Raw genomic sequence first — 18498 nt, forward strand, 5'->3', positions numbered from 1 at the left:
CGGCCTTACAGTTGCCCTCCCCTCAATGACGCGAGGAATTTTTATGCTATTTTTCACAATGTGGCTGAGTTAGTCGGTCTCAGGCAAGGGTATTATGGTTTTTCCTCCAGCAAACAGCAAATCGACCACAGAACATACGCAATTTAAAAACATACATATGGCGCAATATGGCCTAAGTTGCTAATGTGCCTAAACCCCAACGAACTATTTTTATTTTGAACAGCCTCAGGACATTTATTGAATACCAAGGTTAAGATAAAGGACGAGATTTTAAGGTGGTCTGGGGATAAAGGAATTTTTCCATAAAAGAATAATCTCATTGACACGATGGCAAAAAGCATTGTTTGGAAGTTAAAGCAGTAATGCAACCAGGGAAAAGAAGAAAATAAATATGGAGATCGTCCTATTTCAATTTTTTTTCTGATGTGGACGATATGAGGCTGAGAATGATGATGAGTAAGAGGAAAAGAGACTATAACCAAGTTGCGATCTGAGGTGCTTAGATGATCACTAATATCGACCTTGTACTGTGAAGGGTTGCTATTGAGAAAAATATCAAAAGTGTTGGGTGTTTGGTTAAGGGTGTCTGATATTCTGGTGGTTAAGTGAACAAGCTGTATGCAAAGCCATTGGTAATAGCAAAACCTAAAATTTCGTCCAGCTGGATAAGTTTAACCAGAAAACTGAATCTACCTGCGGTTGTGAACATTAAGATCACTGAAGAAAATTACTACACTGTCAACAAAGTTAGTTGTTGTTGGAGTAGGGTTTTAGGAGCATCAGCGACTAAGGCCATATTGCTCCGTGTATATTGTCTGTAAATTGCGTATGTTTTGAGGTAGAAGTTCTCTTTGCTGGACGAAAATCCAGAGTTTCCTGGAGATAAAAACTATGCTCCTCCCGTCTGAGACCGAGTGATTTTGTATGTTGGGCGGATGATAGAGGCAACCCATGATGAAAATAACGGGGTTGAAAGATTTTCGGTGAGAGGAAATAAAAAAGATTTAAAATTAGGAGGTCTCTGACAAGGAATATCAGGACGGACATATGCAGACGTACCACCTTTGAGGTGAAAGAATTCATAGAGCGAATAATTAGGGCAACTGTAATGAGCAGTGTAATTAGTGTAGATGGCTACTTGCCTTCTGGGTAGGATTTGTACTGATGAAAATGTGAAATCTTGCACAATGCAAACTATGACTGTTTTTACCGAGTAGGATCTGCTGATACCTGTCGTAGGATCCATTTGCCATAATCAAGCTTGGAAACTGCTGACAATGGTACCTTCTGCTCCTGATTCTTGTTAACCCCGTCGGAGGTAGAATTTTCTTCTCACTGCCTCCTAATGGGCTGGGGTGTCTTCGCTATTCAGGTGGAATTTTTCTTACTTATGACGACTCCACTTTTTTGCCGATGTCTTGATACTCTTATTACCTTTGTGTGGGATCTGCAGGTTCCTGACCTCCTCATGTTCTTATGGAGCTCCTCAACCATTGGGAGATTTACTTGTCGACTCCTAGGTATCCTGTGAGTGGGAATGTTATGCTGTCACCAAGGATTCTCTTCCTTGGTGACGGATCTTTTCCTCATTAGTTCATGTTTAGGTCAACGTTTGCCGACATGCTTTTACACATTCTGTCTTTTTCCCTAATAAACTGGATTTCCTAAACCCTTCTTCCAGCTTTTCATATAGGCTTCTGCATTCAAATTTCTCCTGGCTATATCTCTTCTAACATACTTTCTATGACTTCTTTTATCCAAACTCTCCCTACTAACAACTTATCCTTCATTTCTCAAGGACTAGCCTGCACTCTCGTCGAGGCAAGAGTGCAAGCGATCCAGCTAATAGTTCTTTACAACAGTGGATTGGAGGCCCGTCTCTTAGTGGCAGGGACAGGAACTGGCCAGAATCTCTCTTGGTGACTTTTGCTAAGAGGAAAGTCATACAACACATATAAGACATCATACTAAAACACAACGCCTACATAACACTCACGACTACCCGAGTAGTGTTCATGCTTTTTCACATGAAATTCGGAAGGTTTGTGAGAAACCCCTGGAATTTAGAGAAATAACACTGTTCCTATTTCAGCTGCCAATGGACATTATTGACATGGAACTGAGACCACGTATATTTGTGAAATAAATCAGGAAGTTTTAGGGTGGTTTTGATCATTGCGGAGATAAGCTTGTTCTCTTAGTTCAATTGCTCTCGTGGGTAGCACAGCCAGAATTGTTTAAGTGTTTGGCATTGAGGAGTTTCAATCGTTCAAATCGTAGCATTTCAATAATAGATTACTTAAATCCACCACGTGATATAATAGTGTAGCCTCAATAAATCAATATCTGACAAGGATATCCATTTATACTCTATCATTCAGTGCTTTCTGAATCCTGAAGAGGCATTCTAGGGTGTTTGTGATAGTCGATCTATTTGGTATATTTGGCAAGCCCTTAGTTCTTTGGCAATGGATTGAGTCTTTTTTTGGAGTAAATCCACAGAACTAATTTCGCATTTTTTCGAATACATCTGGCAATACAAAATATTCAAATAATGAAATGTTGAAATATAAATAATCGCAGCTTATGAACAGATATTAAGTACTGATATTTAAACAGCCTATAAATAAATCGAACTTACTAGAAAAGGGCTTGGAGTGTGGAATTTAATACTGTGAATTTCAAGAGGGCCTTCGACATTCACAAAGGTAACTGAATCGTAAGGCACACGATGTCTGAACTCCCATAAGGATTTCCCATCAACAGCTATCTGAAAAAAAGAAATTACTTATCTCAAACTTGATTTGTAAACAGAATTTTCTGAAATGAGTCCAATTCGAATATTTACTGTTTCACAATTTCATACTCAACCAAGCAAAATAGAAACTCCATTAATTTCATCTTTCAAATATTTAACCAAAACAAAAGCAATCATTTACACATAAAGCATGTCTATTTGAAGTAAAACGACATTTTTTTAATTTTAAATAACAAAAAACATGAATAAAGTTAAAACCCTTTTTTTGTTATAGTCTCTTTTATCAGTTAGTAATCAAAGAGAACACGTTCATGCTGTAATAATCCAGAGGGTAGAGAATCTTACTAATTTCCAACCTTATAACATAATTCCTCGACCAGAATGACTATTCGGAATGTTTGTCCACGATGTACAGGAACAATTCGATGCCTTTCTTCTACTTTCCAGATTCCATAAACCCTATTATTCAACACGTTACAATCTTCCTTAAAGCGCATGCTGATATGCAGAGCTAGATTTTGTAAATCAGGACTTTGGGCCAAATTGACAATTAAGCTGAAATAAAAGTAACGGACAAATAATAAATTATTACTAAGAAATAAATGAATTAATTAAATCAATAAAATGAATTATGAATTAGTTCAACTGGTTAAACCAGCTGAACTAGTTTTTTTATCTGATCAATATTTATGAATGTGATAATGTTTATTCCAAATCGCCTCAAAAGATTATTTATTTCGGAATACATATTATGTAAGTTTTTTATTTTTTTATTTTTTTCTTATTTGAAGATATTTGTGTAGTTAATTTTAAAAAATATTGACCTATATGTTTACAGTTTTATCTATTTTTATTTTATTGCATAAAATAATAAATTAAATATTAAATGAATAGCATACGGAAAACCAAACAAAAATTCTGTTATTTAATAAATTTTCAGCATCAAACACTGCAACTAGTTGTTATAGCAGCATTCCACTGTTTTTTATAGTCCCCTTTGGAGCCAATACACTTTGCTATTGATGCTGCAATGTTGGTTCCATCTGTGAAGAAAGTTATCTCTTGGGCCTCCAGGAATGCATCCACTGCAACAATGACGTCACTGTCCTTGGGAAAATAAATGCCAGCTACGTATTTTTTTCAAATTAGGAAATAGGTAAAAGTTCGATGGTGATAGATCTGTAAATATGGGGAATGGTCCAACATTTCAAAGATGCACTCATGCAGTGTAGCCTGCAGGCATTGTGTTCTGATAGAACACAACTCCTTTGCTGAATTTTCCTCGGCGTTTGTCTTTGATGTTTTTACGGAAATGCCTCACAAGGACATCATCACCTTGCTGCAGATGGATTCGACTTGGCATTCTTTGAAGGGGGAGAAGGTTTTGCTTCCCCTGTTTGGACTGTTCCTTTGTCTCTGGCTGAAAGTGATGTACCCACTCGTCCATGGTCGCAAATCTTGCATGGAAATTTTGTAGATCTGATTGAAAACGATACAGATTCATTTGACTTGACAACTCTTATGTGTTTTTGATCTGCTGTCAACAATTTTGAGACCCATTGTGCTGACATCTTTTCATAGCGAGAACATCTGTTATTATGTGAGATACACGTTCAGTGAGACGCTCAAGAAGCTGGCAGTGTACTGAACTGTCACTCGTCGATCACCATCACCAGATCATGTACACTGTCAACAACTTCTGGAGTGATGGACTTTGCATGTCTTCACACAGCGTGGGTCCTCTACCAGGCTCTTCTTCTCTCGTTAAATTCTGTTGTCCACTCTTTACGGATGAAATAGAAAGGTGCATCCTCCCCCAATGTTTTAACCATATCTTCATGAATTACGTTTGGCGTTAGTTCCATTTTCCCCAAAGATTGGATGACTGCACGTTTACTGATTTTGTCGATCTTTCCTCATTCACGCAACTTTGTTGACCTGGGCACCTGTAATTAAAAAAAGACTTTATTGAAACTTCATGAAACGTGGTGCATTACTATTTGAAGTATTTTACATTTAAGTACAGAAAATTTTAACACTGTACCATTACCCATTCATACTGAAGCTACGAAATTTTCAAACGCACCTCATACACAAAAACACAAAGATCAGTTCCCTCTGAGCTTTGCTCCCAACAGTGGCAAAAACAGTGGGAAAAGAAAAGGAAATACTTTAGAATGCAGACATGATTCAAAATCAGATAAGTTATACGAATATTAACGTATGTAATAACTATATAAAGAGTGATAGCCTAGGATACAACCGAATTTCAATTTTGTAAGATAAACTTCAAAGTTCAGTTGATGTTACGTGAAATAATGGCATGTTAAAATAGGAGTAAGTTGGTCTTCTGAAGGTATGCCCTTCTTCGTGATGGTTGTTCAGGAAGTGAATATTAGAAGCACGTTCTAATTCATTATTAAATGTTATTTCTCAGCCAGAAACAGCTCTCTTCCTGCCCTACTTGCAGAGACACTGAAAAATATGCAATGTCTGCTAATAGTGCTCTCCAATACAGATTCAACCAAAAATTGCGTTACGATATTTAAGATCCGGAGGTGATAAATCCGGTTTACACACGTTTTTATGGTTGGCTGATTGGTTAGTTGGTTATTAGGAGTTTTGTGGCGCATTAGCATCTAAGGCTATTGTGCGCCAAGCGTTTTTATGGCACCTTGAGCTTCCTGCATCGGGGGAAATTGGTAACAGACACCATACTAGATGTTCTGCTGCGTCGATCAGCTTGATATATGAGACGTAATTGTTTATGTCCAAATACGTCACAGTTATGCAAATTTTCATCTTAATCCGTCCATTCTTTCTACCTGAGGCAATATCATATAACGAATATACAACCTGATATTAGAATACTATATCACTTTGTTATTGTCAACGGACAAGTCCGGTGATAATAAGATTGGAGAAGTGGTGATAAGTAACTTGATATGAGGTACAACAGAAATGCATGCCAATGTTGTAACAAGAAACCCGTTGATAACAGTTAGAATTCGATATTTTGTTCTTTCAGTTTTATCGTGTTCGTATTTGGCCGATTTCAGAGGTCAGAGCCTTTACATATAGATAGAATGGGCAAATAACGGTGAATTTCTGTAGATTCTAATTTTCAGGAAATATGTATGAAGGAAGACTGTTCCAGAAATCGGAAGTTGAATGAATAAATGAGGAAGAAGAAAATTTGGTTCTGTGAATTTTAAGTTGGACAGTAAAAGGATGTTGACTAGTTTCAGAACGTGTTCGGACTGCTTTGGAAGAGAGAGTAGGAATTATAGAAGACAATTCAGAAGAACAGTGCCCGTGAAAGTATCTACTAAAAAGACATGCAGCAGACGCAGAACACCTATAAGGCAGAGAGTAGAGAGACTGTTAGAAATGAGGCATAAATTAAACTAACTGCCTTCTTTTGAATGGAATCTAGAAGCCCGAGAAAGATTTTGGGGGCACCGCCCCAGACGAGGGAACAATATTCCACAGTACGGCGGTTTTGTGTGATTTGTATAGAGGGAACAACTGTTTGGAATAAAAGTAACGCCAAGTGCGAAAGAGAAAACCCAGTTTTTAGATGCAGAGGAAGCAATATTTGAAATGTGCTTATGCCAAGAGAGATTAGAAGTCGGGGTAATCCCAATAAAGATATATAATCTTAACTATAAATCAGAGTGTCATCGAAGGCAAGCATAGAAGCAAAAGAATCCTTTTTTGCGATATATATAAGACAGGACAGAGTTTTAGAAGGATTGAAATCAATTATGTTATCTTTGCTCTACTGGAGATTTACCTGGAGTCCAGAATTTAAAAAATTGATGGTGGATATTCGAGAATTTTGCAGGGCAAGGTTTCTCACACTGGAAGATGGAATGCAATGTGCTATCATCGGCAAAACTATGGCTAAAACCTGTTTGTAGTAGAGGTTTAGGCGCGTCCGCAAATTAGGCCATATATAATGTCTGTAAATTAGCATTTAGCATTACCATTAGTAGAGGCATACGATGCAAGAAAGCAAGCTTATGCAGCATCAGCCAAAAATAAAATAAAATAAATAAATAAAAAAACCGCTCCAATTTCACCCCTCCGTTCGTTACAAGTACCTCTTCAGCTCAGCCTAAAATTTATTTAGGCTATCAACTTCCACAACAAAAGATAGAAGTCTGTTCCACCAACCAACCACCCGCTGGCCAAAGGCAAACTTACGTATATCTATTCTACAACTGTCTTTCCTCAATTTGAATGTATGCCCTCTCAGGTGATTATTCTGAGCAAGAGGAAGAATCCCATCACCATTGAGCATGCTCAAACCATTCAAGGCCGTATACACCTCAATCAGATCACTTCGCAGGTGCCTAGTCTCCAAACACTGTAATGTGCAAAACTTAAGCCTTTCTTCATAAGAGCAACCCTTTGTTCCATTCACTAATCTTGTTGCCCTTCTCTGTACTTGTTCCAACAGCTCTACATCCTTCTTAAAATGAGGCCCCCAGACCTGTATACAGTACTTAAAGTGTGGCCTGATCATTGCCTTATACAAGGGGATAATCACCTCCTTATCCCTGCTAGAAAAATTTCTGTATATAATTGACAAGACACCATGAGCTACTCTTGCAGACCATCTGCACTGCTCAGAAAACTTCATATCTGCCTGCACAATTACCCACAGGTCCTTTTCATTCTCTACCACTGTCAGTGTAGTACCACAGAGTTGGTACATTACTCAGGGGTTACTGCTTCCCATATGTAGCACTTTACATTTGTCAATGTTAATCTTCATTTGCCACCCCTCAACCCATCTGCTCAACCTTTCTAGATCCTGTTGCGGTAGCGTACTGTCATTAGTGTCATTAACAACCCTGCCAACCTTCGTATCGTCTGCAAACTTGGACATTAAGCCTGATATACCATCATCAATATCATTTATAAAAACAGAAAACAACAATGGACCCAACACTGAACCCTGAGGGACTCCACTAATAGCATTAGTGCACGAAGAGCAGTGTCCATTGATTACCACCATCTGTCTTCTCCCACTCAACCATCCATTTATCCATAGCAGCAATTTGCCTCCAATGCACACTGCTCCAATTTGTGCAGCAGTCTTCCATGTGCAACAGTATCAAAGGCCTTTCTAAGATCCAAATATATGTTATCAAAGCTATTCTTTGCACCGAGTTCCTTTGTGACTACATCATAATATTCAATCAAATTGGTCAGACAAGACTTCCCCTTAATAAACCCATGCTGTGTCCGAGCTATAACTGAAGTCTTGTCTAGATGATCCTGCAATGCTTCTCTAACCAGTGCCTCCATTAATTTCCCTGAAACAGAAGTTAAACTCACAGGTCTGTAATTATCTTTGTCTCCCTTTAATCCTCCTTTGCGGATTGGGGTCAGATTTGCACATCTCCAGTCCATGGGTACCTCCCCCGAGTCCAGAGAAGCTCTCATAATTATGGCTTAAGGGTTTGCTTACTTCCTTTTCCGCCTCCTTTAATATAACTGGATAGATTCCAACCGCCCTAGGTGCCTTTCTTATGTTTATCTTCAACAATTTCTCCTCCACTTTACTCTCAGTTCTTACAAGATTATCTAGATTACTGCCAGAGTTTAATACACCTCTGGCATTCCCCTCCCTGAATAACTCCTCATGTGTGAATGTAGTTGCAAAATATTCATATTCAATATTCAAATTGAATGTGTTCTGTGGTCGATTTGCTGTTTGCTGGACGAAAATCCTAGTTTCCTGGAGAAAAACCTTGCTACCTTCGCCTGAGATCGACTAATTGTCACGTTGTGAAAAATACCCGCAAGATTTCCTCGCGCGATTGACGAGATTCTAATTCTGGTCTTTTCCACCCGCTGTGGGTAGGACGGTGATTATATCAATTGTGCTACCCACAAGGGCTTGCACAAAACATAACGAAAGTGTTTTTATAATTAGTTAGCTTTGAAATGCAGTGCAAGGTAATGAACTTAATGTCAACAGCTAATACAGTACTCTTGACAAACTCGCTTAGATAAAGTAATTTTGGAAGTCCTTAAATTTTAATTCCCTAACAGCTGTTTTCTGAAGTTATGCTTAAATGTCTCATCGGTCAAGATCATGATTATGAATCCGGTAATCAGATTAGTTAAAAAGAAAAATGAATTATAATTGGCTAAGATATCTCTCACCTGTCAGATAATCCATGTTTTGCCAACCCATCAATTTGGATCATACTGCCAAGGCGCATTCCGTTGGGTATGGTCCCCGTGTAGGGCACAGCCTGCAAGATCACATATCACTGTATATCAGGATTAAGGGCTGAGAATGTTGAATTATATTAATAGTAATGTGATACTAAACAAAATTAGCGCGTTTTCATGGAAAACAAAAATAAATAAATCCAGAAATTTCAGCGAATTACAATCTTAGAATCAAAATCATAAAATAATTCTTTGGTGGATATACATAGAAATTATCGATTTCATTTTCTTCTAAATAGCTATTAACTGTATACAAATCTTAAATCCTCCCTAACATGGAATGAGATCTGCACATCTAAATACCCACAGAAAATACGATCCATCGAATAAAGATTAACGCATAACTTTTAAAAAAGATACAGACGTAAAATGGGCAGCCATATCGTAACTCCCTGGTACCTTTTTTCCTCAACTGTTTTTAATTCAACCCCCACCAAGTGTATAATTTATTTTGGGATTGCTCTTCCCCAAATGTAAGACCTTGCATTTTGATCATGAAGGAGAGCTGCTTGGCACTGATCTTTACATCGGCTGCAAATTTTGACATTACGCCCTTTATCGCTTCATCGATGTCATCTATGAAAATCAGAAACAACAGTGGCTCAAAAATCGATCCTTATGGCACTCCACTTCTAACGTTGAAGAATGTCCATCAATCACAACCCTCTATCTTCTGCCCTGGAACCACCCAGCAATTCACCTTAGAATCTTTCCATTAATGTCAGCATGTTCCAGCTTATACAGTAACCTCTCATGAGGGACTGCCTTGCTAAAATCCAAATCAACTAAGTCGAAATTATTCCCTACAACTAGCTCATGGGTAACTGTATCAAAATAGCTTACTAGGTTAGTTAAATTCGACAACATGACATTCCATTAACAGAACCATGTTGTGTGTCCTTCAGAATGCCATTTCTTTCCAAATGTCCATGGATTGCACTCTTAATCATTGCCTCTACGACTTTTTCCGACTACCGAAGTCAGACTAACCGGTCTGTAGTTACCCACTTCACTCTTAGAACCGCCTTCATGTACTGGCGATACATTGGCACTTCTCTTATCCAAAGGAATCTCTTCTGAGTCCAAAGATGCCATCATAATTAACCACTATGGTTCAATACAATCTCCGGATCCCTCCCTCAAAATTATTGAGTATATACCGTCAACTCCAAAGCCTTACTTCCCTTTAGGCTCGAAAGTTTTTCTAATAAATAGTTATTTGTATTCCGATATCACTAATTCCATATGTCTCAGCCTCACTCGCACAGCCTTTTCTCAACACAAAGGGTCTTTCTTCAGTAAAGACAGATTCCAAGTACCTATTCAATTCATCAGCAACTTCAGTTGTGTTATCTAAGATGTTCCCATACCCAATGCGCAAGGGTCGAATCTGATTTGTTTTATTCTTCTTTGTATTCATACAGACGAAAAATGCATTGTCTCCATTCTTTGCTTTCTTAGCCAATGCTCTCTTTGAACTTGGTACCATCAAAGGGGCACCGCTAAATTTTAATTAATCGATATTTTTGTAAATTTATATTAATTGGTATTTTTTATCAATTGGCATTCTTTCTAAATTATTTTAGGAGCGCATTCCTTCTGCAACTTCCTTTATCTCGATTTATTGAGTCCCTCCTTCATTCGTTTGTTGCTGTAGTTACGTACAGTTTCACTTTCTATTCGCCATTTGGCTTGCAATACGGCTGACATAATTTTATTTTATATTCAAATTATTTTTCGGAACATGTGGTAAGCAATGCTTTGCAACCAGCGACGTTTGCTATACCTATTTTCTATCTTTTTCCCGTTATTATTTTCTTTCTTATTTATTTAGTTAAAGTTTATCTATATTTCTGTAGCCACCTCGACAAATCTTTTTAAAAGGCTGAAATATAAAATTTTATGAAAATCCGTCCGTTAGGAGTCAAGTTGTTACATGCGGACGAACAAACAGACACGGTGAAAAAAATAGGCGCATTATGCATATGCTAATGTGCCTAAAATTTTAATTAAACCGACCTTACCCACAGTTTTGCTGTTACGATTCTCCTATATCATATGCTTTATTTACTTTTGGCGATATTTTAAACAGCTAATAATTAATAAATCTATATACCATATATCAATTAAAATAAGCATTATAAACATTTTCTTACCGGTCTGTAAACCTCAGTCATGGCAGTTCACCTCTTGGTTTTACTTGTATACTGCTGTCACTGGGCTGTGATGGAAAAACAAATAAAAAATCAAGTGTGATTTTTGAAACGTAGATGTTATTAAAAACATCAAAATTATTCCAAAGCTATGGCTATTTTCCTTACTCTAAAGCAGATAAAATTAAACTAAAATTAAAAAACTAAAATTAAAATTAAACTAAAATGAAAATGTAATTGATTTTAAATGAGAAAGTTATTATTAGTTTAAGAATACAGTAGCAGAATTTTGATTGTTTAATTATACAAAAATACTGTATTTAAGCACATCTTTTAAAAGTAGTTCTAGTACAATTATTCAAATTCATCTCCAATACACCGGTATTGGTGCACTATAGCTGCAAAAGTTTATGGGCCATTAAAACCAAAATCAAAACCAAAACCAAAATCCAAATCAGATTCATTTACAACATTGCAATTAATGCCCGTATGAAATTTGGGAGGAGAAAAGCTTTCTTCTACCTATTTCTTTCAATACTTCCCTTTGTATTTCCTTATAATTAAAGAATAAATCACTAAACAGCGTGCCTTTTAATACCTTTTATTCAAATTTTATAAATATTTTTCCATAAATTGATTCTGAACATATTGATGGAAGACTCCACTTACCTGTAACCTTTGAACAGCATGAACGCTTCGAAATTATTGTTGCTAACTCTATTGTGCCATTCCTGCTCTTATCAGGAGGACTGATAGCGAAAAGGAATAACATAATACAACCTTTCCACCCCACTTCACACACCTTTCCTTGCGTAACTGCGTTTTTTCCATACCGAGATAGTATTCATCTGTGAATCTAGATTAGTGTTAGTTCTTAGACAACCAAGATCGAATTCTGCTGAGAATTGCACACTGTGACACTGGCACAACAAATGCTTGATATTTTCAATGGGAGTGTATGAGTGTTATATATACTCAAGAAACCTCCTCAGAGACTTATTCAGATTAGTATTAGCATTAGTAGTCGCAAATGATGCTAGAAAGCAAGATTATACAGCATTAGCCTGGGGAAAAAAAAAAAGAAAAAAGACGCTACCCATTTCACCTATTCATTTACTAAAATAGTTTATCTAGTTCTTCTTTGAATTAATTTAAGCTGTCAACTTCCACAACAACAGATGGATGTTTGTTCCAGCAATCAACCACTGCTGACCAAAGGAAAACTTCCACACATCTATTCTGCAACCACCCTTCCTCAATTTGAATTTGCGCCTCCTCATGTGTCTAGTCTCAGCAAAAGTAGGAATCCCATCAGCACTGAGCTTCTCATTCCATTCAAAGCCTTAAACACCTCAATTATATCACCTCGCAGGTGTCTAATTTCCAGCGCTGAGTTTGCAGACGTTAAGACTTTCTTGGTAAGAACACCCTTTTGTTCCGCTCACCAATCTTGTTGCCCTTCTCTGTACTCGTTCCAGCAACACCACATCCTTCCTAAAATGAAGCTTCCAGACCTGTATGCAGTACTCAACATGAGGCCTGACTATTAGGTGATTATCCACAATGGGATAATCACCTCTTTATCCCTGCTAGAAAAATTCCTGTATATCATTGACTAAACACCATGAGCTGTCCTGGCAACTTCTCTGTATTCCTCAGAGAACTCATATAGGACTGAAAAATTACACAAACGTCTTTCTCATTTTCCACTACCCTGAGTGTACTACCACACATTTGATAAGTTACTCTGAGGTTATTGTCACCCATACGCAGTACTTTATATTTTTCAAAGTTAAACTTCAATTGCCATTTCTCAGCCCATCTACCTAACTTTTCTAGATCCTGTTGCAGTAGCATACTCTCATTACTGTTATTAATCACCATACCAACTTTGTATCATCTGAAAACTTGTACGTTATGCTTAATATGCCTTCATCAATATCATTGATAAATATAGAAAACAACAATAGACCCAACACCGCACCTTGGAGAACTCCACTAATAACATTAGTCCTCAAAAAGCAGTGGCCATTGATTACCACCCTCTGTATTCTTTCACTCAACTATACCTTTATCTACAGTAGCAACTTTTCCTCAATGCCACACTACTCCAGTTTGTACAACAGTCATTTATGTGCAACAGTATCAAAAGCTTTCTGAAAACCAAGTATATAATATGAAAATTATATTTTACATTCAGTCTTTTCCCTTTGAGACTACATCGCAGTATCCCAGAGAAGATTGGTCAGAGAAGATTTCCCCTTAACCAACCCATCCATGCTGTGTCTGAAGTATAGTTGCAGCCTTATCTAGATGAATATGTATTACTTATTTTACTAGTGACTCCATTATTTTCCCTTGAACAGAAGTTACGGTAACAGGTCTGTAATTACTCGTGTCACCCTTTGATCCCCCCTCGTGAATTGGCGATACATTCGCACATCTCCGTGCGCGCAGACCAACCGTGAATCCAAGGATGCTCTCATAAATATGGCTAATTGTTTGCTTACTTCCTTCGTTGCCTCCCTTAATATAATTGGATAGATCCCATCTACCCAACTTGCCTTTCTTATGTTTAACTTCAATAATTTCTCATCTACTTTTTTCTCAGTTATTACAAAATGATTTATCTCTCTGTTTGAGTTTGATAAACTTCTGGCCTCCATTTCCATAGAGAATTCATCTAACTCACTGCCAGAGTTTAATTCATCTTTGGTATTCCCCTGTCTGAATAACTCCCCATGTGTGAATGTAGATACAGAATACACATCCAGTTTGTCAGCTATCTGAGCAGGATCATCAACAGTCGAACCAGAGATAACAAGTGGATCAATCTGATTCACCCCTTTCTTCTAGAGTTTATATAAGTAAAGAAGTTTTTGCTGATTTTTTTTTTTTTTTCATTCTTCGCAAAAGATATTGTAATCTGCCTTTGTTTGCCTAACCTCCTTTGTGACTTGATTACAGACTAGCTTATATCTATCATAGGCTTCTGTGTCGCCTGATAATTATATGCGTCTCATGCATTTTTCTTCTCTGCCATGAATCTCAACAGTTCATTTGACATCCATTTAGGCCCATACGGTGAAGAGTATTAGTTGGTATGAAAAGCCTGGTAACTTCCATGATTAATTCCTTGAATGTTTCCCATTTAGAATTTGTTGATGATAACATCATCACCACGGTATAGAATTTAAAATCTGTCTGACACTACTGTAGTCACCTTTACAAAAGCAAAAACCTTATATCTTTAAATAATTCCAAATCAATACTGTACACTGTGGTCACTGCCATCTAGTGGTTCTTTTATTTGGGATTCGTGATGCATGATTATTGGAGCATGAATATCCACGAATTTCTCTTTAGGAAGCATTTTGGGTCAACTGCATCTGTATGCTGTTCGGCATACAAAAGGAGTTTAAGGCATCACAGTTCGCTTAAATGTGTCATACAAGTGTTTGATGATTGATTTGTGCAGAAGAATAGATTAATTTCAGTAGTTCTCAACCGATTCTATTCTGGTGGATTCATGACTCTGATTTCTAATGTAACTTCCCAAAACGAATATGGAATTGAAACAACTGATTTCGAGAAGGGTTTTACTGTCGGTTGTCACATCGCTAGTTTGTCGAATCGTGCAATTGCTGACAGTCAATTGCCATCCGAAGTGGACTCTCGGTAATGTTTTCATGAAGTGGAAGCTTGATGGTACCACCGTCCAGCAACGCATAGGAACACCACAGAAGCTTACTTCCATGAACAGAGGGTACTTGGAAGGGTAGTAGCACATCCTTGCAAAATATTAGGCAAGAGTTCAAAGCTCAGAAGGGGTTGAGGTCTGTACAAACATACTACGTACGAAGGTTAGAGCCTCGGTTTTCATACGGGATCGGTGGGGCATAAGCGAAACATCACCAACATCTTTCAGCAGTCTTTCATTGCATGGTGCAATGGATGTCATGATTTGTCTGAACAACAGAGGAAGTCAGTTCTATAGAATGACAAATCCTGCTGTACTGTGATCAGATGGGCATGTGTGAATGTGCAGGGTGTCTGGAGAAAATCTTTTGCTGGAATGTGTATGCCAACACAACAGCCCTTGTGGGTAGCACAGGCTTCCACACCACATGGGAAAAACCCAATTCGAATCCCATCAAAGATGTAAAGAATTTTTATGGGTTTTTCTCACAACGTGGCTGAGTGAGTCGGTCTCAGAAGAGGATAGCAAGGTTTTTCTCTCATAAATTTAATAAATCTCGTGAATTATTAATTGAAATTGCGAGTCATGAGCAATCCAAGACTGCTGAAACTCTCAACGTTTGGTGAACACCCATTCAAGTCACCCTAAATATAATACCAAAATCTGCAATTATTTCCAAGGGGTAATTGCAGAATGGACGTCATGAATATCACGTAAGATAAGTTAAAGAGTTAAAAGAGCAAAAAGTTACGAGCTAAGCGAATTATAACCAGAAAAGATGGTGAGCTTCTTTCCATACGGAATATCATCCTTACGTTTGATATACTGTATTAAATTTACCTTCCAGTGTTAAAGCTTCCATTGTCTAAACTGCCGTGTAAGACGCTATATTCCTAACCCTATCAGAAAGTGCCAAATATTTAATCACTCTATAGCCGACAATCGAGGGTGCCCAAAAGGCGGTTCCAATTCCCAAACACAAGCGGACTGTGATCCTGAAACACCAATTTGTTCAAACTGTCAAGACTAACACTCCACTTAACTGAAGTTTCTGTGAACTGTAGAAACAGGGAAAATTATTCAAAAATATAAAGTAGAATGGAAAGTCACCAATCAGGTGAAAAAGAAACAAATTATGCTCACTACACAGAAACTATGCATAACAACTAAGAAATACTAGTTGCTCTACACAGAGCAAACAGAGGCACAAACCGACATCTCAGTTTCTCCAACCATGTATATTGCAGATTGGGCTCGAGCAATAGTCTCAAACTCACAGCAGTCTCCTAAGGAACAGCATACGATAGATTGGGGCAATAACACATCAATTACAGTTCCGCCAACTGCACACCACACTTCAATAGAAGCCGAAAAAACTAAAACAGCAGTCCCAATGAAGAAGATTCAACCAAATTTAACGAACATGGACATGCACTCTGTGATCACTGAATTATGACCACCTATTAATACTATGTTGGAACACTGTTCGCACGGATTACAGCTGCCATTCGCTTATGCATTTACTCCACTAGATGTTTGACGATGCCTGTGGGGATGTGTAGTCATGATTACTGCAACATTCTCCACAGGCACGGAATAGATGACGGTTGCGTGTCCATATGCCTCACTTCTGGTTCCCAAACATCCCACAAGTGCTGAATTGCATTGAAATCAGAAAATTTTGGAGGCCAATTACGACGAGTGATATCGTCACCTTGTTCCTGGAACCACTCATGCATATTGCGGGTCCGATAACACGGCACATCATCTTGGATGATCCTGTTTCTGTCCTGGACAAAATGCAACGTGGCAGAGAGAATATGGTTTCCTAAGAGCTGCTGGTACATCTCGCCATTGAAAAGTAGGCCCACACTAGCGGTTCTGTCATACCAGTAAAACATGCCCAATATTAAGTAACCACTGCTACCTGCCCGGATAGTGGCACCATGAACGATAGGTCCCTGGCCTCGTATTGCTTGCACCACACATCAATGCGTCCATCGGCATGTTGCAGCAGGATTTGGAGTCATCTGACCAGCACACTCGTTTCCACTCCAGATTCCATCCAGCGTGTTGTTGACACCACACCATTCTCCGTCGATGATGATGAGCAGTGAGAAATGAGTGTCTCTTAGGTGTCTGATGTGGAACCCCAACATTCTGAGTATGAGGCGCATTGTAATTTTAAATATTGTTCTTACATTCCCCTTATCGTTTTACTATGTCGACTGTTGCACAGTGACCTTCTGTTGAGCCCGTACAATGCGCTGACCTTTCGCTCACCATGAACATCCAACTTGTGTAATCCTTTACAATTCTGTCTGCTGGAGATCATTTGACCGGTTTGGCAACGTTTTTTATACCTTAACCACAGTGCGCCATGAGCAACAAACAAGACGTTGGTTGTTGTTGGGTTTTAGTGTCTGCGCGGGTAGCCCAGTGATATCGTCACCGTCCTCCCACATTAGGTGGAAAAGGCCAGGGTTCGAATCCTGTCGATGACGCGAGGTACTTTAATGAACATTTTCAATCTGTAGCTGAGTTAGTCGGTCTCAGGCATAGATAGCAAGGTATCCCCCCCAGAAACTGGGGGTTTTTCGTCCAGCAAAACCGACCAGAGAACACACGAAATTTACACACAATATCATGGGTATATGTAAGAAATTATCGGGTGACCCTAATATACAGGGTGATTCACTACCAGTGCGACAAACTTGCAGGAGGTGTAGGGGGCACAAAGACGAATCGGAATCACGTAGCATTGCAGGGTCCGAAATGCCTTCGTCATGCGGTAGAGGACGTTGAACGGGAGGTCGCGTGAACAGCGATCCCGCTGGAAGTCAGCATTTGCGAACCGTTTCTGTTGAAGAAACCAAGTAGCAAAAGTCCTCCGGAGTGGATAATCCACAGGCTCCAATGATTGGACGCATTGCAGATGGTATGAACTCATTTGGTTTGTTGACAGTATCCTCCATACAGTGGATTGGGAAATACCCAATTGTTGGCCTATTGCTCGAGTACTCGTACTCGGATTGCCTTCTGCAAGACATAGGACATTCTCATTGTCTGGCGTCCTCGTCGTTCGCTCTCGATTCATGGTACCTCTCGTGAAACAACCAGTCTCACGTAACCTTCTGTGCACACGTGCAAAAATCGTATGATGAGTAGCACGCCTGTGCGGGAAACGTTCCTGGTACAAGCGCAGAGCGGTGCGCCCGTTACAGTCCCCAGCTCCATACGCAAGGCGCATGTCGGCCAGTTCAACGTTTGAATACTCGTCCATTCTACTGCCTCGGGAACCGGTTCGCAAATGCTGACTTCCAGCGGGATCGCTGTTCACGCGATCTCCCGTTCAACGTCCTCTACCGCATGATGAAGGAATTTCGGACCCTGCAATGCTATGTGATTCCGATTCGTCTTTGTGCCCCCTACACCTCCTGCAAGTTTGTCGCACTGATAGTGAATCACCCTGTATAATAGTTTTTTTTGTTGGGTTTTAGATACATCAGCGACCAAACCATGTTGCTCAATATATATTGTCTACAACCTTAGGAGCTCACAATCTGTGTACTTGATTGTCTCTAAACTAGTGGCTCACATCTAGTGAGTATGGGTTTGGCACACACAGGGTC

Source organism: Mastigoproctus giganteus, chromosome 8 (genome assembly GCF_048544385.1).
Source record: "Mastigoproctus giganteus isolate SK-2022 chromosome 8, ASM4854438v1, whole genome shotgun sequence".
Taxonomy (NCBI): Eukaryota; Metazoa; Arthropoda; class Arachnida; order Uropygi; family Thelyphonidae; genus Mastigoproctus; species Mastigoproctus giganteus.